The sequence below is a fragment of the Sander lucioperca genome, chromosome 6 (genome assembly GCF_008315115.2).
Source record: "Sander lucioperca isolate FBNREF2018 chromosome 6, SLUC_FBN_1.2, whole genome shotgun sequence".
In the NCBI taxonomy this organism is placed as follows: Eukaryota; Metazoa; Chordata; class Actinopteri; order Perciformes; family Percidae; genus Sander; species Sander lucioperca.
In genome coordinates, this window is record NC_050178.1 from 4292523 (window position 1) to 4306674 (window position 14152).

The window sequence follows — 14152 nt, forward strand, 5'->3', positions numbered from 1 at the left end:
AGAGCTGTGTCAGAGGGAGGAGACTGAAAGAAGAAAACCTGTTCCCGACCAGGTTAGGTTCACAGAGTCCGAGGTTAAGTTACCTCTCTTTCTGAAACGGAAAACCCAGAATTACCCTCATCTCAGGGTTAACAAACTCATTCGGTACCTCCATTAGCTGTATGTGGGTTTGTGAACTCCTTTGCTGCCTCCTTCTTAGCCTCTGCTGGGCTCCCTCTTGCTCTGGGCTATCCTTTTCTCAGCCATCTGATGCACAAGTCTTCAACTTCACCCAGGCTATTCAGACCGTAAAGCAGGTTCTCAGGCTGGCTGTGGGAGAGCTGTCTGGTCTGTTGATCCTTGTCAAACTGAACACAGAATGAAAGCCATAACATGGGTGAGAAAGATGTGGTAAGGTACAGATGATAACGTGTGATACTGTAGGGTGAACATCTATTTACTTTAGCTTTCTTTATCTTCTTGATCTTCTTATCTTGGTATTCTTTCTTCCATCTTGCCTAAACAAGGATTAAAGAATTAGGGTGAGATTTGAACATTACTGTAACAGTAGTATACATAGATTTATTTGTGGAGGCTTGCCAGCATTGACCACCAGGTATTTATTTATTTTGATTTACAGCAAAAATTTAACTTAAAATACATATTTATTACAGACTGAGTGCAACTGTCTGGAAGGTGAAACACTTATAAATAGAGCAGGTAGCCTATATCTTATTTCTGAATTTGTTCAATTCCCTGTCCATTTATTTTTATGTGGAAAGCGAGAATGGAAATATTCTCTCTGGAAAGACAGAACGGTAATGTTAAGTTGGACACACTGAATCATGAGTGAAAATAACGATCACGTTCAAATTAAGATGTTGTGGTCCACAAAGCAGACGCTCCGTTTAATGTCATGTTGTAACTTGTTACACTTGTAAATCTTAAATGAAGCAGGGGTAAAATGTTAATTACAACGTGTGGTTCACTGTTCATAAAGTAGAACCAACGTAAAGTTAGTCAGCTGAGATAGCTTATGTAAACTTGATGCATAACCTAGCTAGGTGGTAACGTTAAATGGCGGGTTACCGGTTAGTTAACAGTAATGTTAACTACTAGCGTTAGGAGCAACGGAGCATTATAACGTTTCTTTAATTACTAGTATTAGCTAGTACCCAGCTAATCAAGCTGACCTGCTAAACTGTCTACTACTAACATTACGTTACTTAGCAAGTTAACGTTACTAAGCTAACTGCCACCTGTCTTTGTCAGGTCCGTGTTTGCACGAGGAAATAGGAACATGTAAACATAGTTAGTAAACATGGAATGTTGACGTTACTAAATTAACGTCAGCGTTAGTCAACTGACAAATATAATGTAGCTAGTTAACTGTTATATATTTAGCTAGCTAGCTAGCTAGCTAGCTAGCTAGCTAACATTACGATTGGTGCATGGTTCACATTCAAGGCTAACGTTACATAAGGACAGTAACGTTAGCTAACGCCAGACACACTTTGATAAGGCACATAAACGGCAAATGCTAACGTTATCCCTGCTGACATTTTAAAATTGTTAAACGTATGCAAGTGTTATCTTAACTCGTGTCCAGTTGATATCTCGTGTGGAAACTGCATGTACATAAAAAGAAAAGTATTACTTTACCTTAAGTGAAAGCTGAATGTGAATCATCGTGGAGAAGTCCTGACTCCTGCGTTACATTATTATCCACACTGTCTCTGCGTCGAGATGAGTTTGACGTTAGCACAGCCCCCCATGAAGTCAAACAATATCATTGGTCAAGATCGTCTCTGCCCGGCATGATTCATCCAATGATTGTGCGACATTCAATTATTTGAATTTGCGCGCACTTTCCTGAAGCACATAGCCTAGACTAAAGAGACCATTTCTGTTTACATTTCTGTTTTTTCAACCATTTTAAGGTCTTACATCGCTTCACGCCCTGATTATCAATGTTTACGTTGATGCTAGAAGCCTTGGTTGAACTGTTGAGCCCTAGCATCCCTTCCCAGTCTTTCACACATTGCATGTATTGCTAAATTGAAAAAAAATATATTGCACACCAATGTAAAGCTTTATTCATACTGTGTCCTCCCTGTCTTTATTCACCGTATATTACCTCAGCCCATGAAAAACTCTTTGTTCCCTTTGACCTGTAGAAAGTAGGGAGAGGCTAAATGATTTGAGGGAGCAGTAGACTGCACAATGACCTTGCATTTTGTTGAACACTGTGACTCACTTTGGGTCTTAATATTAAGAAAAATTGTTTTAACAACAATTTTAACTTCATAAGGAAAAGAACATGTATGCTACATATTCTATTTGAAGTACACCAAATACATTAAAAAGAGGTCTGTCCCGCATGCATATTAGTTTCTGACTGTGGGGAATTGGGAAACCGGTACCGGACATGCATGAATATTCATTCTACCCCACATAAGAGGGAAGCTCATGCTCTGAGCTGTTTGCATGACATAGACAGGAACAAACATCAAAAGCCAGAGTGGACACAGTATGAGACATCACCGCAGACATCAGCAAAGTAAGCAGTCAATGGAAAAAGATGTTGGGCCATGAATCTGAAATAGGCCCATGGCCTCCACGGAAGTGAAATGAGGCAAGAACATCAGATGCCCCCTAAAATATTAGGATGGTGAAGATGTAGGCTTACCCAGGCTGTAGGCTGCCTGGCTCTCTGTGTACTGTATCGTCATCCTGTAGGCCTATAGGGTTGTGGGCCTATGTGATGTGAACTGTGGCTGCACGATTCTTTTGTCAACTAATTTGCCAGACCAAAACATGATTATATAGTGATGAGCATATCACAGACTTGGACTAAAATAGACATCATGTACATCCAAGGCCTGTAGTTTAGGTTGACTCTTGTCTCTTATGCATTCCCATAACTGAAGCTATGGCTTTGTTTCCACAAATATTTAGGTGAAAGAATGTTTGTTTTTACAAAGACAGATGTAAATACAGCATCTTTGTCACCAGTGGTGATTTGGTGCAGTAGTCCTATAGCTTTTTAAGCTTGTGTGCTGCCAAGTTGTTTTACTGTTTGTATTACCATAAATATGCTTGCAAAATATTACAGTAGTGTAGTTTCTAATATAATTACATTGATCCAACTATAATTGAGAACAATTGCTTGTGGGTTTTTGCTGTGGAGTTGTTGAGGCCATGCAGTGAGGGTTCATGTCAGCCTCATTCAATGCATTAAATGGGTATGGCTGGTCCTACCTGTCTCAGTACCTCTGTTAAACCCTCTTCAAATAACTGCAAAGCTAAATACAAGTCCTACTCTATTGCTAGAATTTAGTAGACTTGCATTAAGAAACACTGGCCAGGATGAAGTTTGACAGCGATTAAAACACTAACACACAGTATGTATGAGACCACATTGAATAAGCTAAAATGGACCCTACATTATACCAATATTTACCCTCTGAAGAGTCTCTGATGCATATATTGGATAGTTAATTGTAAATATTGTCAAATATTTTTACAAAGTAAACACACAGTACATTAATGGGATAAGTCTGTAGATATATTGAATAGTTGCTTTTAATCACTATAAAGTATTGTTTGTATGAAGAAAACCTGATATATTAATGATTAAAGTACAGTATATTAGTTTCTTTTTAACACTATACAATATTGTTTATATAAAGTAAACCCTTATACATTTATGGGGAAAAGCCTGTAGGCATAATGAAGAGTTGATTGTAACGTTTATATAAAGTAATGACTATAAAATAATGGTTCTGCAAGTTATTATCACATATTGTTTTTTGTACAGTAGAAAACCAGTATTAAACAAGAATTTACTGTAAATTGATTGGATAATCATGTAAAATAAATGCCTAAAGCTTTTAAGATACTATTAATGGGCTGTCAAATAGGGTAATTTTACATTAATTTGACATGATTTTTGTGTGTTTTACATCCAGAAATCTGTACTTTAACAGGGAGTTCTTGTGGATGGATTGAATAATCTTGTGAATTTACCAAAGAAAACCGTATGAAAACAGCAGTTTTCATTTAAATTATGTAATTTTAAGGTATTTTGCAATATTTTTCAGTGTTTGTACAGATTTATACATTTGTTTAACATTCTAAATATGTTTTTTGATTACAATTCTTTTTAAATCTACAGTAGTTGGACTGTGAAAATACAGAAAATGTACAGTAGATATCTTCTTTGTAGAATAACATAAGGTTTTTTACTGTCATTTCACGGTAAGTGTTTGGCAACTTTTGCTGCCAGACTTTTTACCATTTTTTCACGATTGTTTTTTAACGTTTCTTTACATTAAATTTAAGGTTTAACAGTAAAAAACCAGAAAGAGGCCTCAATTTTACACACCGTAAAATTATGGTTTTTTTTTGTCTTTTTACATAAATTTCAATGTAATTTAACTTTCAAGACCATTAAGCAATGGAATTATCCTGTTAAACAACTATATTATCTCATTATATCAATTTACAGACTAAAACCTTAATTTAATGGTTTTTTTTTAAATAAAAGTATTTTTCTGTATTTTTCTGGCATTAACACTTAATGTAGAAAAAACGGAAAAAATCCGTAAAATTATACAGTGAATTCCAGTGAAATAACTTTTTTTTTTTACAGTGTAGGCTATAGGCTATTAAAAATAGGCCTATGTGAGTCTGTGTTTAATACAACAAATAAAAATGTACGACCCATGTACATTCTTATCACATTTTGCCACGTTTTGAATTGAATTCAAAGTAAATTTGCCTTGAACACTGCTGCTCCTCTGACAGAGATCATAAAATGTAGCGTATGACAAAAAATGAACAGCTAATGCAGCAGTTGCATGTCCGTCATAATTACTTGACATCTCTTTTAACGACGGCTCTGAGGCAAAGATGTCTCATGTTTGTTAAATGCCTACTCCTCTCTCCTCGAGTCTCTTCCTTGACTCCTCGGCTCGAATCTCCTGTGGGTGGGACTAAGACGCGAGGAGAGGAAATGAGGAGAGGAATCGGGGATGCACAAACTCGGAATTGGGAAAGGGCTACAGTATGTCATCTCAAAGGACTTTACAAACCCACACGTGTGCAAGTAAAACATGGACGGTAATTGTCAATTTGACATTTATAATGGCATTGGGATCACAATTACAATTGGGATGATTGAAACAAATGACTTGTACTCGACTCGTACAGGTTACTCTATGAAGTGTGTACATATGCCTTTGCTTGTGTGGTGAGAGGGGCTGTGGCTCAGTCTTGCTCCCTGACGCCTACTGTCCGCATGTGTCCTTCAGCAAGACACTGAACCTCAAGTTGCTCCCTCGACGCTATGTGGATGTCCACTGCTCCTAATGCTTAGGATTGGTTAAATGCAGAGCATAAAATTGCAAATTTTTTTGTAATTGGTTAAATGCATAAATAAAATTTCTTATTTTTTCTCTTAGGACAGAGAGCAGAGAGGGGAGAGTTGTAGGAGGAGGGCTGTATTTTCAAATTCAGGCATTTTTATGCCTTGTCCAGAAAACTGCCTACCCCAGCTTTAATCACCAAACATTTTGGTATCATCTGCATTTTCTGTAATTAGCAGATGTTCTTGACACTTGGTGTATTTCTGCCTTCAGAATAACATGCTTTTTATGTAATTACATTAAATTCCTGAAAATGTTTTTTTGCTGTCCAAAATTAGTTTTTCTCCTTGACTTCCTTAAATGTTAACAATGATTCTGTTGAATTATTATGTTTGGCAGTCATTATTTTGCAGCATTTGCAGCAGTCTCTTAGCCTTTATGCTATGAGTTTGACCTTAGGATTGTCTTCTGAATGAAAAAAAGTAATTATCTGCCTGATTCTGACTTTTTCTACCATCATTCCATTGCATTACTTTTTGTATCATAGCTGCACCACAAAGAAGCCATAGCAGGTTCATCAGGATTTATTTTCAACATTCACATGGATCCACGTTAAATTTGCATCATATCCCACTTTACTTAGGCCTATTAAGTTTTTAGTAATCGTCCATTTGTGTGCGTGCGTGCGTGTGCGTGCGTGCGTGTGTGTGTGTGTGTGTGTGTGTGTGTGCGTGTGTGGTTTGTATTGTATTCTCAGTACTGCATTTTATTTTTCAGCCAACTCAAAAAGCATTTCTCCAAGACCTTTTCAAAGAGTGAATTTGTTCATGAAACATTAGCAACAATAACAACTTGAATAGCAATATATATTTAGGATTGCAGATCTGTCAATGCGTAGCCACCTTTAACAACCTTTGTCCATTGTCTTTCTTTTTCTGGAACAATTTTTGTCCACGAGTTCAGAAAGTCCTTGTTGAGAGCCAGTTCCTGGAGGATTGTATGTCCATGGTGCCTGCGGAGGAATATGTTTCTCATTTAGCACAATGTTCAGATGAATAAAATGTGCAAAACATTTACACTATCCTACCTCACTTCTGGTGCAGCATCCACACACATTTTAGAGACAGCAGTAAGGAAGCGCTTGGTGAAGCTCCTTCCTGCTGTCAAGATGCGAGCCGCTCCAAGGCTGTCAGCCAGCTGGTGCAGGTGTTGTGCCATGCTCCCTCTTACTGCAGTACAACGGTGGCTGAGGAGGGACAAAGACAGGGGAATACGAGACAAACAAATCAAGTGACTGTTTCATTTCAATGCTTCTGCTGATAAAATGAATGCTGCCTCTTTTCTCCTCTTACCTCAGCCCTGTGTTCAACAGAGTGATCATGATCCTTCCATGGCTGCAGTTTTCCACCATGGCATCTAGTGCAAGATTGGCCTCCTGCTGAATAAAGGCATTTGTAGTCCGTGCCAGTTTCAGCAGCACAGCTCGGCCTGTTCCTTCTACCTCCGGGTCCATGGCCTTTTGGAGGTCAACATATAGCTCAGCTAAGGTCTTAATAGCTGCACAGGCCACTGCTGAGCGTCGGCTATTCACCTTCATAGTAAAAATGAACATTATCAGTCTAGACTGTAGGCACATGTTGGCAAAAATTAACTGTGTGAGACACAAAGATAGATACAAAGAGAAAAGTGTGTTCAATACCTCCTCAATAAGAACCACACACTTCATGGAGTTTGGTCTTCAGGGTTTCTGAGTGGTGCTGTGCCAGAGCTTGAATTGTTTTCAAGCCAACGATTTTCTTCATCCTGTAAGTTTACACAACAAGAATTATGGTACCAGCACTGGATGAGTAGAAAGCAACACGCACACCACTTGCTTTGTCTCCTTTGTGGTGCAGGGAATTAATTCCCCCAAAGATCCATTTCCAAAGAAAATTCCCACACACACACTTCATTGGTTTATTTGAAACAAAATAAACTTTCCCTAACACACTTCCAGTTCAAATTTCCACTGCAACTTTAATTATAAAGTATAATTAGGTACAATTTAACGCTATATGAAGATGTTGAACCAAGTGATAAAAGTTACAGCTTACAACATTTACTGGCTCCTAACTAAAGTTTAATAAAATAGCTTTTGGCAGTGTATTAAAGTCAAATTGACAGGTTTAATATCAAACTAACTAGTCGCAACGTAAGGCCCTGGACTTAAGATCAAGTATTCGCTCTCTAGTGTCTTACCAGTCGTCTGAGGAGAGCAGCTTGAAGCAGACAGACAGGCTCTCCACAGGGTTGGTCAATGGCTGCAGCTCAACCATTTGAACATTTGCAGTCTGAAGCCTGCAGTCAGTGGTTGCCGTCTTTCCTGGTAAACAGCAACATACTCATTGAAAGCATTGTATTGCCACTATAATTCTTTACAAAGAAGTATAACAAGTCCATGTATACAGGTGACAACTTTCACTACAATTATTCAGGATGTGTATAGATTAACTCACCTGCTCCACTGACGGCTTTGGCAGGGTGCAGAAACGTCCCAGATCGAGTTCCCCTTTTCTTGATGTGGGGAACTGTTGGAGGGGTTGGGGCCAAAGTTGTCACCACAGGGGTCCTCTTGGGAACCGCTGCAGGGGTCCTCTTCATGGGAGCCGCTGGAGGTCGAGGTGAAGGGGCAGAGTGGAGCTTGAAGCGCTCCAGTTTTTCCACAAAAGCCTTGACTTCATTTTTAACCGATTGGAGCCGACATCCATCGGCTACTTCCTTGTCTGTTGAGATTAATGGCAAAATAGGCGTCACTTAAATTTCTGTACTTTTACTCAAGGTGAAATTGAAATGCAGGTGTTGTATCCAAATGTTCGAGCAAAAAAAATCCCATGTTGTGTGACTCCTTTAGACATCTAAAAAACCTAGAAGAAACAGCAGGGGTACCCACAAAAGACAGACACCCCCATTCAACAGTATGTATTTAGAGGAACTGACCTGTTCCACTGAGTTTGGCAGTAAAGACAGGCAGACGAGACACTCTTTTCCTGGACAGTGGAACTGTTTGAGGAGGAGGAGTTGGTCTGAATGTATCCTCAAGCAGACAAATGGCGCTCAGCTCACTGGGTGCGTGAGTATCTACAGGGCTGAGGCTGTTTACAGAACTGCTGGAAGCAGTTGGGCTCCCGTCTCTGTCAGCCTTACATGCAAGTGCAGGCATCTGACTGCCAATAAGCACCTTCTCCGAGAAGGAGTCCTCCTCATCCAAACTTTCAGGACTATTCTGGTTTCTGTTGATGTTCTCCACATTCAAACGAGGTACATCTAAAATGGAGCTGATTTTCCTTCCTTGGCGAGAAGATTTTGTGTTTCCTCTGGGAAAAGCTGGTCGAGGTGAAGGCAGGGTGATGTCATGAACGATTAGTCCCAGTCTCTCCAGAACAGCATCATTTCGGGCTTTCTCTGCAGTGCACAGCCTTTCTGTGCTTCAAGTTAACGCTGCCCTCTCAGCCCTCTGTATGTCCAGGATGCTGGACTCACTGGTAAAGCCATCAGGGTTCTCCTGTCTACACACTAAAAAATACTGGGTTATTTTATTAACCCAACCACTGGGTCGAGGCTGGTTAACCCTGTATTATGTATATTCAACCCATATTGGGTAACTTCCAGTAACCCAGTTGTTGGGTTAATGGTTTTGGACTGTTCCTCAGTCTTCCTTGATCTGAATAACCCAACCAGTGGTCATTTTAACCCAGTGGTTTGGTCACATTCAAGTTTGGGTTCCCTCCTTTTTCTTTTCCTCCGAGGCGGGAGACCACTTCTGGAAACGCTTAAGGTTTGTCATTTCTCATTTTTTAGAACACTACCTCTGTCTTCGACAGGAACATGAGCTCGCTAGTTGTTAGTAAGTCATTCTTTTCATAACGGGACAAGCCTGTATAACTTTACTTTACTTTGCCGAAAGCAACCGTTACTGCCCCCTCTAACGGCTACCACTGATGCTAATTAAGCAAACAGCTAGCAAGCTAGCAAGGAGCCTATGCTTACTACAACATTGCTTGCAGTCAAACAGCAGACTTTAGCTCCGGTTACTGGTTACTTACTTGATCTTGATTCATGGTGGTCTACACATAGGCTTGTAATAGCCACACTTAGTCAGCATTGCCGGATACGAGTAGCATTTTAGCTCTGATAATCTATTTAGCAACAGTGATTTCTAGCTAACTATGGCTCCTGCATGCTATAAGGCTAGCGCAAGTTCAAGTATGATAGCGCTAATGCTAGCTAGTTGGCTAATGTTGTAGCATGCTACCTAAGATTTAACTGGAGAATATTTCTAATTCTCTGAGGGAGTGACACATAAACAGTGCTTTTATACCCATTGTGTGTGTGTCTGGGGAAAATCACGAGACAAATTCACTATGATATGAGGTATTATAACGTTTTAAAAAGATCGCTAATGCTAACCGCTAGCTAGCGCTAATTGCTGACTCATGCTGTAAGCTAGCTAGTAGTACAGCTAATAGCGAAGCATTGAAGGTGCATTGCACGCATTCTGTTGATAAAGTAATGTGTGTTTAGTGTAGTTAACACACTTTGATTGTAGAAATACCACTACACTGTTTTAAGTGATTATGAAAAGACCACTAGCTAGCTAGCTACATGGCAGTAGATTACAGCAACTTCATTATATTTTCACTAAATAGATAGCTAGACAGACAGACAGACAGACTGCAAAATACACCTCCATACATTGATTGAACATTAACAGATCTTGTTCTTCTCCCCTGTAGCGATTGAATATGGATGACTTTGTTAAACTAAAGTTACCAGAATGGCAACTTCCGGAGCTGATGGACCATTTTGCAGGTAAATGTTATATTGTTGTACTACATGCCTATTATTAATACTGTTGAATATGTCAGCATTAAAAATTTAGTTACCCTATCCTCATGCATCCCCAATGAAATTATAGGCTACACAATACTCCATTTTGTATAGATGTACAACATCTTGACATGTAAGAGCATTATGTAAAATAATCTAACACTGTGTGCCACTGAAGACCATGCCTCCCTAAACAGAATCACATTTTGATTACCCATCACCTGTGGTCACCATTGTAGGTCCCTGAAATACCATTTTGATAGTGACAGAAACTCCTCCACTATAGAAGGCAAACAATTGGCATGAGGTTTTATTAACCTTACCGTGGCCACAGAATCTATAGTTTAGCTACCTCTTATTTTACCACTACACCTCTGTCTACCATTGTGCACAGCAATACTTTAAATGTAATTTTCTTATTAAAAAATGTGCTGGTCTCTCTCTCTCTCACACACACACACACACACACACACACACTCACTCCACGTGCAGACACGGTCTTTGTTACAAGGTATAACATATAACATAAACATAATCCTAAGATTTGAATATTTGGATTTGTGCATTTTTTGAGCCATAAGCTACTCATCCGATAAACTATGATAATACTTAAGAATAACCATTTTCTTTCTTTACAGGCTCCAGAGACTACATTTCCCTGATGGTTCTGCCAAGCCTGATGCCACCTGCAGTCTTCAGGATGGGCCTGAAAGACCGTGAGGTCTACAGCGTCTGACGCCATGAAGGCCTTCATCGATCTTAAGCCTGTGAGTATTCCTAGACTCACACAGCCCCTTAGATCTAGTGATGCAGGTCTTGTAATTGTAAAATCTGTTAGAAAACATTAGCTGTCAGTCTTTGTCATTCAAGTACTTGATTTGTGGAATATTATTATTTGTAGGTCGGAACAAACATGGTGGAGTACCTTGAGGCAGCAGACCAGACCAGGCCGTAGCCCTACACCCTGGTGTTGGGAGGCGAGGAGTGCTGCTCACAGCCATTCACCGTTCTCAGTGGGCCGGCCCTGGAGCAGGACAGCGGTGTCCAAGCTGTACATGTTTGTTTCAAAAGTTTTTATGTGTTCGATATCAATTTCCCAAAGCAGTGTTTCTCTGCTTGGCATTTCCTCCAGGAGGCTGTCTATGGGATGGGGGGGGGGGGTAATGTGGCCCCATGCGTTTGAGTTTTGGAAATTCTCATGTGATAAGGGAATTCTGTCTCTCTGCCTCTCTCTCTCTGTCTCTCTCGCTGTCTTTCTGTCTCTGTCTGTCTGTCTGTCTCTCTCTCTCTCTCTCTAATATTTAGGAGGAATATAAGGAGGAAATTAATTATTGTTAATAATTGTTGCTTGGTATTATTATTCCAGTTATTTGATACACATTTTGAAATGAGGTAGGGGTAATGTGGCCCCATGCATTTCTTTTTTGGAAACACTCGTGTGATAAGGGAATTGGGCATGTTATTGTTATTCCAGTTTTTCAGTTTTTCTCTTTAAATGAGTAAATTAAATATTGTTCAATAAAATCAGTGACATTAATGAAGTGTATGCATTGTGTATTATTATTATTATTATTATTATTATTATTATTAAAAATATAGTAATGTTATAGATTAAAGAATAACTAAATGAATGGGTCAAATATCAACCCAACAAGGGGGTCAGTTGAACTCATTATTGGGCTGGTGGGTCTGACCCAGTAATGAGCTGCATTAACCCAACGTTGGTGTCACAATGACCCAGGTTTGGGTTTGTTGGAGCAACCCTTCTACTGGGTTAAAATTTCAACCCAACTCAAAAAGTCAAATCAACCCAGGATGTGTTCTGTCCTATATTGCACCAGGAACTGGGTTGGGAATAACCCAATTTGGGTTATTTTCAGCCCAGTATTTTTTAGTGTGTACACTGGCTCCCAGTTTGCTGTGGAAATAAAGTACAACAAAATACAATTGAGTTGATCTGGTTTGATTCAGTTCTTGAAAAGATGAGAATACTTTTCTAAGATGCCAGAAAAGAAGTAATCAACTGCTCTGTATGCATCTATAAAAGACTTAATGTATGAAGAGAGATGGTAGAATTGGTTGCTTACATCACCATCATCACCGTTCCTCTGTGTCCACTTCCTAAATTGACGGAAGATTTTTGACGATTCTCGATTCTCCATCACTTCCAAAAAAACCACAACTAAATTCTCCACAAGTAGAAACAACTGTGAATACTTTCTTTCAGTATGTGTGTGACTGACAGGTGCTGGGTTCTACAGTTGTGCATGAACATGCTCTATGGAATGTCACAATTAGCGATGTCACATAGAACCAGAACATGGCACATTATCTGCTGTTTTTGTGGGTGTGTGTGTGTGTGTGTGTTTGTCAGTCATAATCATTATATTTAGATTATGTATACTATATTTTGTTTCAAAAAGTGTTTCAAATTGAAGGACAGGAACAATCCTAATCCAGTGTCACCTGTTAGCCTCTGCATGGTATATTCCGCTTTTTCACATTTCATTTCCATTTCTCTCTTCATCTGATTCATCTGTAAATCCTTGAGCATCCCTAATTTTGAGTTCAGTGGCTTTTTACTGTAGCCAAATTTAAATTACGTGAATCAGAAATTCATTGCCAGAAAATATTTTTTGGGAGAAAGAGAGAAAATGTATTTATATACTTAACATGAACTCTCTCTAATAGGGCCTTAACCTGAATCTGCTGATGCATTTTTGTATATTTTAATGGAAGTTTTTTCCCCAGATGGTGTAGAAATAAACACAGGAACACACAAGCACCTTCCAGTCTTTAACTGCAACAACACAGATTTAGCTTCCTTGACTAAGAGGCCATGGTACACCTGTGGTAATTTCAATTTCTCTATTAAAATAATGATTGACTCACCTGCAACAGTTCCATCAAACATCCACTATACATCAGGTCATTTATGCTATGCGCAGTTTAAATATTACTTGAAAAAACACATTAACAATTTGGGCCGTAAAAATAAGATAACTTGCTGACACAGAACATACAGTATAACCTGAATGATTTAGTTCTGGGTCTTAGACTGGAGTTTAGTCTGATCCATACTTTTCTGATCTCTTTTGAAATATTGCATAATGCAAAGGAAGAGTATGTAGTGGGTGTAAGAAGGAGTTTAGCTAACAGATTTCAGCTTGGTCCATGTTTTTGTAATGGCAAACTCTGCACCTTTTTCAACGTCTTTATTAATTCCTACATTGAATTGTATGTTTAATTGTGTTTCACAATCTTGTTCACAAACGTGCTATATACATATATAGCATATATAACATATATATTATTGTTATTCTTAGCAGTGACAGTACAACAGTAGTTTTCTTAACGCAATAATGTGCACTGGAAAAAAATAGACATATATACACAGACTTTTGCACCCTATACAACTTGTCTCTGTCTGCTTAGTCAAAGATCAAACAAACCTGGAGCATATCTCAGAATGCACTGGGAAAAAGGCAAAGAAATTCACAGAACACATTCTCTATGGACAATTTGGAGAGAAAACCCACCTCATTTGCAAAGCCTGTATACACATTAAAGGTCTAAAACGTCTTACTGTGATTGTGACTGGTTAGCACTGTTTTCAGTACTAACCAGTACATTAGCATCATCATTACAGTAACTTCTTCATGAAACTCAAACAGTATTATGAAGCACCCAGCAGCATCACTATAAAAAAAGGAAGATATCTCCAGCTGAAATAGCCTTTTATTTTACCAGTAGACTCCACAAGACCACCAGATACCAAATAAAAATGACTTGTTTATTTTCTAAAGAGAGTGAGAAGGTGGGAAATCTGATCCTCTGCTTAGCTGCTTTTGTTCCCCTTGTTATGCAAAGTGACATGAATGAAGAGAGGGAAAACCTGTCTAAGCCTTTAAAAAACTTGCTAAGCCTCAGTTGAAAGT

At 38.9% G+C, this 14152-nt stretch overlaps 1 long non-coding RNA gene and 1 pseudogene across 1 annotated transcript; one reads left to right on the forward strand and one right to left on the reverse strand.

Moving 5' to 3' along the window:
• Nucleotides 1-6218: 6218 nt before the first annotated feature.
• Nucleotides 6219-9072, reverse strand: LOC116041519 (annotated as a pseudogene).
• Nucleotides 9073-9100: 28 nt separating this feature from the next.
• LOC116041704 lies at nucleotides 9101-10991 on the forward strand. The gene is made up of 3 exons (XR_004103010.2): nucleotides 9101-9162; nucleotides 10121-10196; nucleotides 10853-10991. It is a non-coding gene; the product is annotated as an uncharacterized LOC116041704 (long non-coding RNA).
• Nucleotides 10992-14152: the final 3161 nt, after the last annotated feature.